Source organism: Mustelus asterias, chromosome 6, assembly GCF_964213995.1.
Source record: "Mustelus asterias chromosome 6, sMusAst1.hap1.1, whole genome shotgun sequence".
In the NCBI taxonomy this organism is placed as follows: Eukaryota; Metazoa; Chordata; class Chondrichthyes; order Carcharhiniformes; family Triakidae; genus Mustelus; species Mustelus asterias.
Genome location: NC_135806.1, coordinates 123,159,238 through 123,174,474, shown reverse-complemented (window position 1 = coordinate 123,174,474; position 15,237 = coordinate 123,159,238). Strand labels below are relative to the sequence as shown.

Below are 15,237 nucleotides of genomic sequence, written 5' to 3'. Positions count from 1 at the left end.
GTACGTTAATTTGCCAGTGCGCAGCAGCAGTGAGCCACATCATTACTTGCTTCTTTGTAGTCTATGTTACTTAACTGTTATATTTTCTCTGCTCTATCTTATTACGGTTGCCAGAGGACACTGTAATCGTTCACTTCGACTTCTTGGGTTTTTATTCATCTTTTCAGTCGAGGGCTGTGATAAATGAATACCAATGAACCAGATGTTTCCTGTGCAAAGCTTATCAAAAGGGCAACTATTTGAGACTTGTTTTTATTTAACAGCCAAAAGGGCATCATTAGGAGCAGGCTTTGCACAGTAAATGTTAGTTCTCCGCGACGTCATTGAATGTCAAGCTCTGATGGGATACAGACAGCAGTCGACCAAAGAAGCTCAAGTCAGTTATTATAGAATCTGCCTTGCACAAGAATACAACACAGTAAAACAAGATCCACAAGAGAAAAATAGGTTCTATGGGAGGCACAGTGGTTAACACCGCTGCCTCGCAGCACGAGGGACCCGGGTTCAATTCCAGCCTTGCGTGACTGTGCAGAGTCCCCCTGTGTCTGCATGGGTTTCCTCTGGATGCTTCGGTTTCCTCCCATAGTCAAGTGATGTGCAGTTTAGGTGGGTTGACCATGCTAAATTGCCCCGTGGTGTCCCAAGATGTCTAGATGGCACGGTGGCACAGTGGACAGTACTGATGCTTCACTGCGCCAGGGACCCGGGTCCAATTCCAGCCTCGAGTGACTGTCTATATAAAGTTTGCATGTTCTCCCCGTGTCTGCGTGTTTCCTCTGGGCGCTCTGGTTTTCTCCCACACTCCGAAGATGTGCAGGTTAGGTGGATTGGCCATGCTGAATTGACCCTTAGTGTCAGGGGTTACGGGGATAGGGCCTGGGTGGGAATGTTGTTGATGCGGGCTTGATAGGCCAAATGGCCTCTTTATGCCCTGTAGAGATTTTATGATTCCATTCTACGATTCTAGGTTAGGGGGATTAGCGGGATAAACGCGTGTGGATATGGGGATATGGGTAAGGTGCTCTACTGGAGAGTTGGCACAGTCTCAATGGGCCAAATGGCCTCCCTCTGCACTGTAGGGATTCTATGGTGAAGGGAGAGAGTTCAACAATCGATGATTCCTTCTTAATAAATTACAAAGTTTAGCCTTATCTGACTCTGTGGTGTCGAAGGATCGTTTTGATTGAATATGGCCGCGATTCTCCCAAAAATGCTGAATGGGTGGGAAAACTGTTCTAGGTGCCAGCTGTTTTGTCAGTTCAGCCTCTCACCTGAATCTCCCCACTCTGTGCACTGCAGAGGTCCCAATCGTGAATCTTATTAAAAACCCAGGGGTCCCAATCGTGAATCTTATTAAAAATCCTATTTGCGCCGGAGTCTGGCAGTTCTGGAACTCTGTGCATGCGCAGTGGCCCCGATCTGTCAGACTCCCTGTTTGCTGGCCAGCTCGATCGCTAGCCAGCCTGGGATCCCCGCAGTGCTGCCGCTCCAGCACCCCCCCCCGCCCCCCCCCACGGCATGATCACGGCCCCCAAAATTCCTGGGCCAGCCCTGATCCCTCCCGCCCTGGAGCACCCCGATGTCCAGCCCACCCCTCGCCAGAAGTGGCGATTCCCTGATTGGCAGTACCAAGGTGCTCCCGGGCATGGGTACTTTGCCCCTTGGACAGTGCCAGGGGACACAGGCTGGCAACTGCCTGGGTGCCCATGCCCAAGGGTCATGACCCCCCCACCGCCCGACCCCCTGGGGGGCCTCGATTGCCCCCCCCCCCTTCACTCCGGTGGGGTCTCCTGCTAGTTACCCAAACATGGGGGGCTAGTGTAAACCCCGCTGGAATGAAGTATTTATTCCTGACGGGGTGGGAGATTCAATAAGAACTGGCGAGTTCCCAATGATTGCATTTAAAAGACATTTAAGACATATTAAAAACAGATTTAAATGACTTACCTGCCTTCCCGCCGGTTTCCAGCGTGGTCGGACCGGCGACTGTTTGCCGGCTCTGGGAGATGCGCATGCGTTCCTGCCGCACGCGCAAATCCCAGAACAAGGCCGGCGATGCGCATCTCCCATCCCAACCCGTCAGAAGAGTTGCGGGTCACGATGGGAGAATTGTGGCCTATATTTCAAAGTACCCTGTTGGAACCAGACACTAAAATAAAAAGTCAGCTCCCGACATTATTAGAAAATAACAGGTTCATATTGTGTTTTTTCCACGTGGATACCCCTGAGGTTTCTCCCTGTCCTGGCCCTGAACTTGCACTTTTGTCTACTTGTTCTTTTTACGGTCAGGCCAGCTCCGAGCTGATCTTGTCTCCGAGACCCACCTCCTTGCTCACTTGACCCTATTTCTGTTAAACTGCGAACTCGCCCAATTTTTCTTCCTGACCCCCAGGCTAGCTGATCTGCGAACTGTTTCTCAACTACATGGAGTCCCACAATAACACCATCATCTCGACAGATGCAAAATCAGGTTTTACATTGACCCTAACAACACCGGTCATCTCACCACACCCCTCCATGCCTGTGCACCAGCTCTGTTCTTTCATATTGCTTATCTGCTGATACATCACCTCCTCCCATTCAAATCTTCCATCGTTACCACTGCCTCAAAAGCTTATCCTCACCCTTGAGCCCACTACCCTTATGGCCTCATCTACAAACTTTCTTCCCCCTCGAAAGTCATTAAATGTGTTTTCGCCTGTAAAAACTATACCCACTTTTCGAGGGCGGTCACCTCAGCACTTCACTGTACCGCAAGCCCATAGATAATCTCACGATGCTCCACTTCTCCAGCTTCCACCCTAAACACGTTAAAGAAGCAATTCTCCTTGTGCCACTCCCACCTGCCTTTTCTTCATAACACATTTTCTTTTCAGATAATCATCTAATGCTTTCTTGAATGCCTCCATTGAACCTGCCTCCACCATGCTCTTAGGCAGTACATTCTAATTCCTAAACTCTTACCATGTAACCAAGTTTTCTCATGTCTCATAGATTCTTTGCCAATTACCATAAATCTGTGCCCTCTGGTTTCCAATCTTTCTTCCATTGGGAACAGTTTCTCCTCATGCACTCTCTCGGAACCCTCAGTATTATTCATTCAAAGCACTCCAATCTTTAAGTGAAAAACAATTATGTATTTTTCAAGCATTGCAGTGTAATGGATCAAAAGGAATTTTCAGGTACCTGATGAATTAACATTCAGGCGGTAGGTTTTTGAGTGCTAGAATATTATAACAATACAGTAACACCATGATAAATTATAAGTGTTAGATGCTTTGAGACCATCTACTGTCTTGGAATATCTGAGTGTTTGTTAATATTTTAAATGAGCACACTGTCCTGTGGGAGTGTTTGGACAATGGCTTAAAGCTTGTTTACATCACAAAACTACATTGGGGAACAGCTCGACAGTTAGAAGCTTTGCAGTTCTTAATTGAGAAATGGCAAGGGGAGCATTTCATTACTTCCTCAACTACATGCTGTCTTATTATTTCATCCCTCTCTCATCAGTCTTTGTACTTCTGTTTTCGTGCCTATAACTTCCCAAAATTTCCTCCTGATCTCCACATCTACAACTTTTTAAAAATTTGATTTGATTTATTATTGTCACATGTAATGGGACACAGTGAAAAGTATAGTTTCTTGTACGCTATACTGACAAAGCATACCATTCATAAAGTGCATAGGGGAGAAAGGAAGGAGAGGGTCAAGAATGTAGAGTTACAGTCACAGCTCGGGTGTAGAGGAAGACCAACTTAATGTATGGTCGGTTCATTCAAAAGTTCAATGGCAGCAGAGAAGAAGCTGTTCTTGAATCAGTTGGTACTCAGATATTTGTATCTTTTTCCTGAAGGAAGAAGGTGGTAGAAAGTATGTCCGAGGTGCGTGGGATCCTTAATTATGCTGACTGCTTTTTTGAGGTGTCGGAAAGTATAGGTCAAATCAATGGATGGGAGGCTGGTTTGAGTGATGGACTGGGCTTCGTTCACAACCCTTTGTAGTTTCTTGCCATCCTGGTCAGTGCAGGAGCCATACCAAGCTGTGATGCATCCGGAAAGAATGCTTTCTATGGTGCATTTTTAACTAATTGAAGTTGCAATAGTGTTGACCTCGATTAAATCATGGAATTAGCAATCAAGATCATGCAAGATATTTGATTCTACTCGGTTGCAGGAGATCAGGGTAAAGACACATTCATTGCCCATCCTTTGTTTCCCTCGGGACATGGTGGTACTGGGATGACTCCTTGAACCACTCCAGCGTTCAGTGGGAAAATGGTGCACACAGAATGATTTTACGAACAGAGAACAAAGAACAAAGAAAAATACAGTACAGGAACAGGCCCTTCGGCCCTCCAAACCCATGCTGGTCATGATGCCCTGACTAAACTGAAAAAAAAAACCTTGTGCCCTTACTCAGTCCGTATCTCTCTATTCCCTCCCTATTCATGTACCCATCCAGATGCCAATTAAATGTTGGTAATGTGCCTGCTTCCACCACCTCCTCTGGCAGCGTTTTCCAGACTCCCGCCACTCTCTGCGTGAAAAACTAACCCCGCACATCTTCGTTAATATTTCCCCTCTCACCTTGAACCTGTGCCCCCTTGTAATTGACACTTCCACCCTGGGAAAAAGCCTCTGACCATCCACCCTGTCTCTGCCTCCCATAGTTTTGTAGACCCCTATCAGGTCTCCCCTCAGCCTCCGTCTTTCCAGTGAAAACAATCCTGGTTTATTCAACCTCTCCTCATAGCCGACACCTTCGAGACCAGGTAACATGTGAACCCTCTTTGCACTTTCTCCAAAGCTTCCACATCCTTCTGGTAGTATGGCAACCAGAACTGCACACAATACTCCAAATGTAGCCTAACCAAGGTTTTTCCCTGGAACTCCTAAGGGGTAAAAGTTTTGTGACTCCAGTGGTTAAAATGGGAGACACCTTGCCAAATGGAGGGGCGGTGCTGGTTTAGTGAGAAATAAGCAGACAACAAAAAATCAGGAGATACAAACAGACAGTGCTGAAAATACACAGCAGGTCAACCAACAGAAAGGATGGGCTATAACTTCTCAGTCACGTGTCCTCCGACAGAATTTGTTGACCACAATTTAAAATTCGAGAAGGACAATGATGATTCCAAAATGGACTGGAAAAAGAGCAGTGAAACATGTCCAACTTGACAGAGCACAAAAGATAGCAAAGAGGCTGACAGATCAAAAGTGAGAACTCTTCATGTGTCCAACAGATATAGTACATGATAAATATATTCCTACAATGCAAAGTGAGGACATAATTGGAGGAATTCAGGTATTTCAGAGGATTGTACATATGATGGAAATTTTTTTTTAAGTTTAAAGTTTTAAATGTATTTATTAGTGTCACAAGGGGGCTTACATTAACATTGCAATGAAGTTACTGTGAAAATCCCCTAGTTGCCACACTCTGGCACCTGTTCGTGCACACTGAGGGAGAATTTAGCATGGCCAATGCACCTAACCTGCACGTCTCTCGGCCTGTGGGAGGAAACCAGAGCACCCGAAGGAAACCCACGCAGACACGGGGAGAAGGTGCAGACTCCGAACAGACAGTGATCCAAGCTGGGAATCAAATTCATGTCCCTGGTGTTGTGAGGCAGCAGTGCAAGCCACTGTTCCGCAGAGATAGAGAGCAGGGAGATTATGGAAGAATTTTTTTTTAAATTATTCTGATGGAATGTGGGCGTCACTGGCTGGGCCAGTATTTATTGCCCATCCCTAATTGCCCCTGAACTGAGTGGCTTGCTGGGCCATTTAAGAGTCAGTGACATTGCTGTAGGTCTGGAGTTACATATCGGCCAGACCACATGAGGATGGCAGATTTCCTTCTTCAAAGGGCATTGGTGAACAGCAATCAGTGAGTTCCATTGCCTTTATACTGCAGATTTATTCATTGAATTTAAATTCCACCAGCTAACTCTATGGGATTTGAACCATGTTCCCTGATCATTCATCAGGGCCTCAGGATTGATGGGCCAGTGACATCAGCACATACCTCGAGCCCCCTTATGAAACACAAAAGCTATTGGCCTTTTTTTCTGGATTTATCTACATGCACACTTTTAGTCCATCTATTGATCTGCACATTTTAAATGCGGTTTGTTTGTTTACATATTCCCAATCCATCCTTTTCTCCTTCCCAGAAAAGTATGTCACACTAAACCACTTTGAAAGGCTACTTCTGAAGGGTACTGAAGGAAAGCCGTACTCAACTTGAAATGTTAACTCTGCTTCTCTGTCCATTTCTGCTGCCAGACTGGCTGAGTATTTCCAGCAGGGGAGCGATACAGAGAAGATCAGCATGGTCCCTTGCACAAGAACGGCATGCAAATCCGTGACGCATTCCATATTTTTCTGCACAAAATTATGAGCAAAATAGATAGGGTAGATTGAAAGGAACGTTTCCCCTTGGCTTGCTGGTCTAGGGGTATGATTCTTGCTTAGGGTAGCATTAGAATGCAAGAGGTCCCAGGTTCAAATCCCTGATGAGCCCAGGATTTTTAGGGGCAACACAGTGGTTAGTGCTGCTGCCTCACAGCGCCGGACCCGGGTTCAATTCCGGCCTCGAGCCACTGTCTATGTAGATTTTGGACATCCTCCCTGTGTCCTCCGTGTGCTCTGGTTTCCTCCACCGTCCAAAGATGTGCGGGTTGATTGGCCATGCTAAATTGATCCTAGTGTCAGGGGATTAGCAAGGTAAATATGTGGGGTTATGGGGATAGGGCCTGGGTGGGATTGTGGTTGGTGCAGATTCAATGGGCCGAATGGCCTCCTTCTGCACTGTAGCTGAAGGGGTATTCTATGAGGGGTCAACAATAAGGGGGCATAGATTTAAGGGAAGGGGCAGGAGATTTAAGAGGGGATTTGAGGAAAAGCTCTTTCACCCAGAGGATGGTGGGAATCTGGAACTCACTGCCTGCAAGGGTGGTAGAGGTCGGAATCCTCAAAACATTTAAGAAACATTTAGATAAGCGCTTGCAATGCCACAGCACACAAGGCTATGGACCAAGTGCTGGAAGGTGGGATTAGAATAGATAGGTGTTTGACGGCTGGTGTAGACATGATGGGCCGAAGGGCTTCTTGCCATGCTGCAAAGCTCTATGACTGTATGAGCATTATCAGTTTTTATATTTGAAAGGCTACTTAATTGTCGGTCCAGTCCCTCTAACCTGCCCTCACCTTCTAGTCCAGTGACATCACCACTGTCTCTCTTTGAAGGCAAGGGTGAAAATTTTACAATCAACTTTTTAATCCAGAACCAATTGACATCAGCAAACACAGGAGTGATGGATAAACAAGAATTGCAGTGAGTTAGGGCGCATGCAGCAGAGTTTTGCATATCCTCTATTGCACTCAGAATTACCAACCAGGAAAGCATTAGAATAGTTAATCAACAAGAGACCTGGATGAAAGTTTCAGCTGCAGTTGAGCGCAGGCTGAGTCAGGTGACATTGCAGCAGTTGGAAGAGATAATCTTTCTGAAAGCAGATATTTAGTCAGAAGCTCTCCTCGGGGTCAAATATGATCTCAAAGCTCCGAACAGTCTGATTCAGCCTTCAACATTTGCCAGGGTGAAGAATAGAATCATTGGCAGCAGTACAACGTTTTTGATGAGGACCAAGAGGTCTTACTGGTACTTAGTTGCAGGAAACTTCTCCGTGTCCACTGCTTTAGGCAGCACGGTGGCACAGTGGGGGCAGCACAGTGGCACAGTGTTTAACACTACTGCCTCACAGCACCAGGGACCCGGGTTTGGTTCCTGGCTTGGATCACTGTCTGTGCGGAGTCTGCACATTCTCCCCGTGTCTGCGTGGGTTTCCTCCGGGTGCTTCGGTTTCCTCCCACACTCCAAGGGTGTGCGGGTTAGATGGATTGGCCACGCAAAATTGCCCCTTAGTGTCAGGGAGATTAGAAGGGTAAATATGTGGGATTATGGGTATGGGGTTTGGGTGGGATTGTGGTCAGTGCAGACTCGATGGGCCGAACGGCCTTCTTCTGAACTGTAGGGATTCAATGGTTGATGTCAGAGGAGCAGTTTAAGACATTGGAGGGATCAAGAGAGGTGGTTGTGAGATAGAGCTAGGTGTCATCAGCGAACACATGAAACATGACCCAGTGTTTTCAGCTGATATTACTGAGGAGCTTTATGTAGTTGAGAAATAGGAGGGGAGGCAAAGGAGAGATCCTAACTGCAACCCTTGGGGTCATTACTTCAAATCCCACCAAAGCATCTGGTGGAACTTACATTCAATTAATAAATCTTTGAATGCATGAATTCAAAGCTGGTGTCAGTAATAGTGAACAAAAAAATCTATCATCAACTTGTCATAAAACCCATCTCATTCATTACTGTCCTTCATGCAAAGGAATTTGCCATCCTCACTTAATCTGGCCTGCATGTGACTCCAGACCCATGGCAATGTGGTTGAATCTTAAGTGCCCCCTGAAATGGTCTAGTAAGCCACTCAGTTCAAGAGCAATATAGTTCGGCAGTGAATGCTGGCCTTGCCAGTGATGTCCATATCTTTGATTTGATCTATTATTGTCACATGTATGAGTATACAGCGAAAAGTATTGTTTCTTGCGCGCTGTACAGAAAAAGCATACCGTTCATAGAGAAGGAAAGGAGAGAGTGCAGAATGTAGTGTTACAGTCATTGCTAAGGTGTAGAGAAAGATCAACTTAATGCCAGGTCGGTCCATTTAAAAATCTGACGGCAGCAAAAAAGAAGCTGTTCTTGAGTTGATTGGTACGTGACCTCAGACTTTTATATCTTTTCCCTGACAGAAGAAGGTGGAAGAGAGAATGTCTGAGGTGCATGGGGTCCTTAATGCTGGCTGCTATTCCGAGGCAGCAGGAAGTGTAGAGAGAGTCAATGGATGGAAGGTTGGTTTGCGTGATGGACTGGGCTTCGTTCACGACCCTTTGTAGTTTTTTGCGGTCTTGGACAGAACAGGAACAAAACCAAGGCTGTGATAGAACCAGAAAGAATGCTTTCTATGGTGCATCTGTAAAAGTTGGTAAGAGTCATAGCGGACATGCCAAATTTCCTCAGCCACCTGAGGAAGGAGAGCCATTGGTGAGCTTCCTTAACTTTTGCATTGGCATGGAGGGACTAAAAAGATTATTAGTGATCCGGACACTGAGAGACTTGAAGCTCTCGACCATTTCCACTTCATCCCCATTGATGTAGATAGGAGCACGCACTCCACTTCCTGAAATTGTTGATTATCTGCTTTGTTTTGCTGACATTGAAGGAGTGATTATTGTCAGCGTACCAGTCATCATTGTTTTAGATCCAACCCACTATGATGGTGTCAAAAGCAAACTTGAAAATCGAATTCGAAGGGAACTTGGCCATACAGTCATAGTTGTATGGCTGAGGGGCTGAGGACACAGCCTTGTGGGGCACCGGTGTTGCGGATGATTGTGGAGGAGGTGTTGTTGCCTATCCTTACTGATTGCGGTCTGTGGGTTAGGAAGTTGGATCGAGTCATGGAGGGAGGAGCCGAGGCCCAAGCCACGGAGTTTGGATTTGAGTTTTGTAGGAATATGGTGTTGAAGGTTGAGTTGTAGTTAATAAATAAGAGTCTGACATAGGTGTCTTTGTTATCCAAGTGTTCCAGGGTTGAGTGTAGGGCCAGGGAAATGGCGTCTGCTGTGGACCTGTTGCGGCGGTAGGCGAGCTGTAGTGGATCCAGGCAATCAAGGAGGCCGGAATTTATTCATGCCATGACTAACCTTCTGATGAACTTCATGATGATGATGATGTCAGAGCCACCAGACGATAGTCATTAAGGCAGGCTGTCTGGCTTTTCTTTGGTACCGGGATGATGGTCATCTTCTTGTTGCAGCTTTATGGAACCTTAGTTAGGCCGCACTTGGAATATAGTGTTCAGTTCTGGTCGCCACACTACCAGAAGGATGTGGGGGCTTTGGAGAGGGTACAGAAAAGATTTACCAGGATGTTGCTTGGTATGGAGGGCATTAGCTATGAGGAGAGGTTGGAGAAACTTGGTTTGTTCTGACTGGAATGACGGAAGTTGAGGGGCGACCTAATAGAAGTCTACAAGATTATGAGTGGCATGGACAGAGTGGATAGTCAGAAGCTTTTTCACAGGGTGGAAGAGTCAATTACTAGGAGGCACAGGTTTAAGGTGCGAGGGGCAAGGTTTAAAGGAGATGTACAAGGCAGATTTTTTACACAGAGAATAGTGGGTGCCTGGAACTCGTTGCCGGGGGAGGTAGTGGAAGCGGATACGGTAGTGACTTTTAAGGGGCGTCTTGCCAAATACATGAATAGGATGGGAATAGAGGAATATGGTCCCTGGAAGGGTAGGGGGTTTTAGTTCAGTCGGGCAGCGTAGTCGGTGCAGGCTTGGAGGGCTGAAGGGCCTGTTCCTGTGCTGTAATTTTCTTTGTTCTTTGTTCTTTGAAGCAGGTAGGGACCTCAGATTGCTTTCTCATGAAAGAATAGCAAAATATAAGTTATTGAGTAAAAGCAATGATCATCTTGCACAGAAACATGAGAGTGCAGATTGCAGAAGGGACATTAAACCCATAATGAACATGCATTGCGACTTGGTGAAAACGCATTCCAGGGATTGGAAATGATTATTTTAAAATTAGAAATGATGCACTCTATTGCCAGGAATTTTCCGTGAGGCAGCCGCAACTTCCGTGGGTGATCGGCAGAGGGCTTATGATGGGAAACTAGAACAAAGAGGAACAAAATTCCCAGCATAGGAGCAAAGTAGGCTGAAAGGAGGTTTGATAAGGGATTTTACAATGAAGAAAGGACTTTATGGAGTGAATCAGCAAAGTTCTCTCTCTGGCTGCAGAGTAAGTGATGATGGGTCCTCCATTTTAAACTGTCAGCAAGGAAAGAAATAAGAAGAAATTTCTTTACACAGAGTTTTGTTGGATTGTAGAATTGGCGCAGTGGTTAACACTGCTGACTCATAGCGCCAGGGACCCGTGCTCGATTCCTGGCTTGGGCCACTGTCTGTGTGAAGTCTGTATGTTCTCCCCATGTCTGCGTGGGTTTCCTCCAAGTGCTCTGGTTTCCTCCTGAAAGACGGACAGGTTAGGTGCACTTGCCATGCTAAATTCTCCCTCAGTGTACTCAAACAGGCGCCGGAGTGTGGCGACGAGGGGATTTTTCATTGCAGTGTTAATGTGAGCCTACTTGTGATAAATAAATTAATTAATAACTTTGCCACGTGAAATGGTTGCGTCTGAGAACCTTTAGGTTTAAGCTGGATAAACATTTTTCAACAGAAGAAGGTACAAGAACTATCAGAACACTGAAATTAGTTTTGAAATGCTCCCACAACGAGCCAGCATTGACACAATCGGCCAAGGAGTTCAGTAACATGTGAACAAGAAGCCCAAGTCATAACACCGTGTAGATCCATCCGTTTACTTCTGTTTTTATATAAAATTGGAAAGATAAAACTGGCACCCACCACAAAGTGATGGACTCTGTAATGTAATTAACAAAAATATGCTTCAAATGAGTTAGTATTGAACCAAAATAGTAATGGTGCCTATTAAGTGTAAATAGGAAGACCTATTACTCTCCAAAATTAATTAACACTAATGACACAGTTTAAGCTGAATGCATGCTGTTCTATTCCCTTAAGTTGTTGAGCTTCCTTTCCTGTATTGAACGCACTAAGAAATACTGGAGACATCTCACTGCCTCAGTGTAACAAGTGATGGTTCGCTTTCTTTTCCTCATTTTTGAAATGGATTCCGTTTGCTCTTGTTAGAAAATAGTCGCGAGATGACTATGCTGAGCGACCGTGTTCATCTTAATAAGTGACCTACAATTCAAAAGAAAATCGCAATCGCTTTAAATTAATATGCCTCTTTACCCGGTGTAGTTGGGCCTATTGTATCCTGGTTACCACGGTGACACCTGACTTCAGTAGGTGCACTCAATTAGATCCTCCTAAAAGGCCCTGTGTGAACAGAAGTATGTGTGTTGATACCTCAGGTTCCTTTAGGTTTCTCATGTTGAGGGCAAGTGATTACTCACCCCCACCACCCTCCTATCTTCCAAGCATTTAACTTTGCTTTTCGGATAGATTTGAATGAAGCGCTAGTGCTATTTCTGTTGAGAATGAACTCAACAGGCTTCAGCAGTAAACATTTCCTTTCCCCTTTCTACTTGTGCTTGTTTTGCCGAGCTAATATGTTCTCCCAACTCTTCAGTTAAATGGTAATTGTTCTATTGACAGCATTACAGTCCAATTTTGACACATCATTATTCATGCTTAACCACTTGACCTTGAATAAATGTTAACACAATTACTGCGGAGTACATTTCTGCTCCAAAGTTTAATGATAATCAAAATGCAAAGGTGGCCATGAAAGCAATCGGAAAAATGGCAAATCCCATTAAATGGAGTTTTCTTGGCTAAAATGATGCTGGCAAATATTTTCTGCTAATTGAGGCTTATTAAAAAAAAATAAAACAGTTAATTGTTTATCATTCTGGCCTCCTTAGCAATGGAAATAAGCCAATGTGTTACTCACGCATTTTGTCATGTAAAATATATAGCAAGTTAGTTAATGAGGCATCTGTTCATGACTCTGATTTTGCATATCTTCAGTTACTTGGGTATTTGTAATGGGTGGTATTTAACATGGGCAAAAGGGGCCTCACCCCCCTGGGCTGAAGAGACAGCGAGTACCCCATGTCACCCCGATCGGGAAGGCCCGCTGCAATTAAGTGCCCATTAGGTCCCTAAGTGTATGGGCCTTCCCTGGGATCAAGAGCCCTGGGGAGTGTGGAGGTTCCGCCTACCCCAAAGGCTGCCAGCTGATCAGGGGCTTGCAGGGAGCACCAGCAGGAGTGGCGGCAGCTTACAGCAATGTACCCACCACAGGTCCAGTATAGTCAAGGGACTACATGCCAAAGATGAATGGAAACAGGATGGGGTCATGGGAGAGAGGGAAATGGCGTTGGCAGAAGCACATGGGTAGATCTCAGAGGCACCACCCCTCCCTGATGCCACATCCCTTGGTAAGACACTGAATGCCTTTGAACAAGGCACCCCTTCCAGGTGCCTGCCTTTGGGCTTTCCGCCTGCCACTGATTTAATACCAGTGATGATGGGATGGAGCCCTTCGTGGGTATTAAGGGTCTGAGTTAGCAATGGGGTGGTAGGTCATCCACGTGCTTTCCCATCCCGGACTTAATTGAGGCAGAAGCAGGAAGTGAGTAGAGTCCCCGCCAGCCACCGTTTTGTCAATTCAATGCCTCCAACTCCAAACCAGCCTCGGGGGAAGGCATTAAATTCCACCCATAGCTGGAATTAGTCAGCTCTCTTAATAGCACTGGTGCAGGGCTAAAGGAGTGCTGCACTGTCCGAGCTGACGGTTTCAGGAACAGAGGAAGCAGATTTCAGTTCCATCACCATTGAGCTAGAGGAGGCTTTGGCACCGCCAAGTTGTGATACGATGCAGTTGACATCGCATGAGTTACTGTTGCAAGGCAGCAATGCAACCCTGAGTGTCATCAACATACCGAGGGAAGGTATTTCCATGCTTCTAGATAATGACAGGAAGGAGTATCATCTGGAGAATGAAGCAGAAAGGACAAAGGGGCACACATAGGTGGTGAATGGAAGTGCAGTGAAACTATTATCAGGAATGTAGGGCAGAGTATCATTAAGTTAGGTCTTTGCCAGAACAGCTGAATCACTTTTGAGTCTGGAACTCAGCTTTGAAAAACAGAAATAAAAACAGAAGCTGCTGGAAAATCTCAGCAGGCCTGGCGCTATCTGTGGAGAGAGGAAACAGAGTGAAGAGTCATAGAATCATACAGTACAGAAGAGGCCCTTCAGTCCATCGAATCTGCACCGGCATGCAAGAAACACTTGACTTCCCACCTAATCCCATTTACCATCACTTGGCCCATAGCCTTGAATGTCATGATGTGAGCCATGATGTGGAGATGCCGGCGTTGGACTGAGGTGGGCACAGTAAGAATTCTCACAACACCAAGTTAAAGTCCAACAGGTTTATTTGGAATCATGAGCTTTCGGAGCGCTGCTCCTTCATCAGGTGAGTGATGAAGTCACCTGATGAAGATGTGCACTCTGAAAGCTCATGATTCCAAATAAACCTGTTGGACTTTGACCTGGTGTTGTGAGACTTCCTACTGTGCATGATGTACCAAGTGCTCATCCAGGTACTTTTAAAATCTATGCCTCATTGTTAAAGGCAAGTGTCCCATATGCCTTTTTCACCAACCTACGAACATGCCCTTCTGTCTTCAGAGATCATATTGGACTCAAAATGTTAACTCTGTTTCTCTCCACTGATGCTGCCAGACCTGCTGAGTTTTTTCAGCACCATCTGTTTCCCTTTCAGATCTCTAGAATTGGCAACATTTTGCTTTTTATTTATCTGAAATTCCCTTGACCCAGTGCTCTTTTACCAAAGCAAAACAATTATCATCCTGCCTCCAAGCTCCCCAACCAATCAGGAAGGATGCTCAATTAAGGGGAGCCTGACATGTCAGAGAAGCTCACCAGCACTTGGACTTCTGAGACAGGAATGGAGAGGAAGCCTGGGTAGGCTGCCTTCTGGGTCTCTCATCCTTACCTATGTGGGATCTGAGGGGCTGCCGTGAGGTGACCTTTCCCAAGACTGGAGAAAGAGGACAAGCTCCCCAACCAAGCAGGTGTGGGTAGAAGTGGCCGAGGATTTCAGCAGTCCCTCCAACCTGGAGACAGTGCCCCGGAGAATCCAGGGCCTCGGCAGGTTGGGAAAGGCACGTGGTTGCCAAGTGCCCCCCACACACACTCTGACTGCCCCTCCAGTCTCTTCCACATCACCCCTCAGGAAACACAGCTTGCAGATCCAGTCTTTCCTCTCCTTCAGTGTTAATGCACCAGAGCAGAAATCTCAAAGTGTGTTATGAAGCCCGACCAGTGAGAATAAGGTGTTTCACTTCAGGTGTGATTCTATTGACCCACGAGGAAACTTTAATCAAAACAAACTTGATTTAACAACACAGTTTAACTTTAACAAATGAATTAGCTTAACTTTTACCAATTAAAATGCTTAAACATGACAAGATACAATTCTTGAAAAATGCCTGAAAATCTCAGCAGGCTTGACAGCATCTGCGGAGAGAGAATAGAGCCAACGTTTCAAGTTTAGATTAACCTTCTTCAGAGCTCTG

General features: G+C 45.8%; 1 non-coding gene across 1 annotated transcript; it reads left to right on the top strand.

The window, feature by feature from the left end:
• The first annotated feature begins 6,278 nt into the window (after positions 1–6,278).
• LOC144495402 (U6 spliceosomal RNA) lies at positions 6,279–6,389 on the top strand. Its single transcript, XR_013498251.1, has one exon. It is a non-coding gene; the product is annotated as a U6 spliceosomal RNA (small nuclear RNA).
• Positions 6,390–15,237: the final 8,848 nt, after the last annotated feature.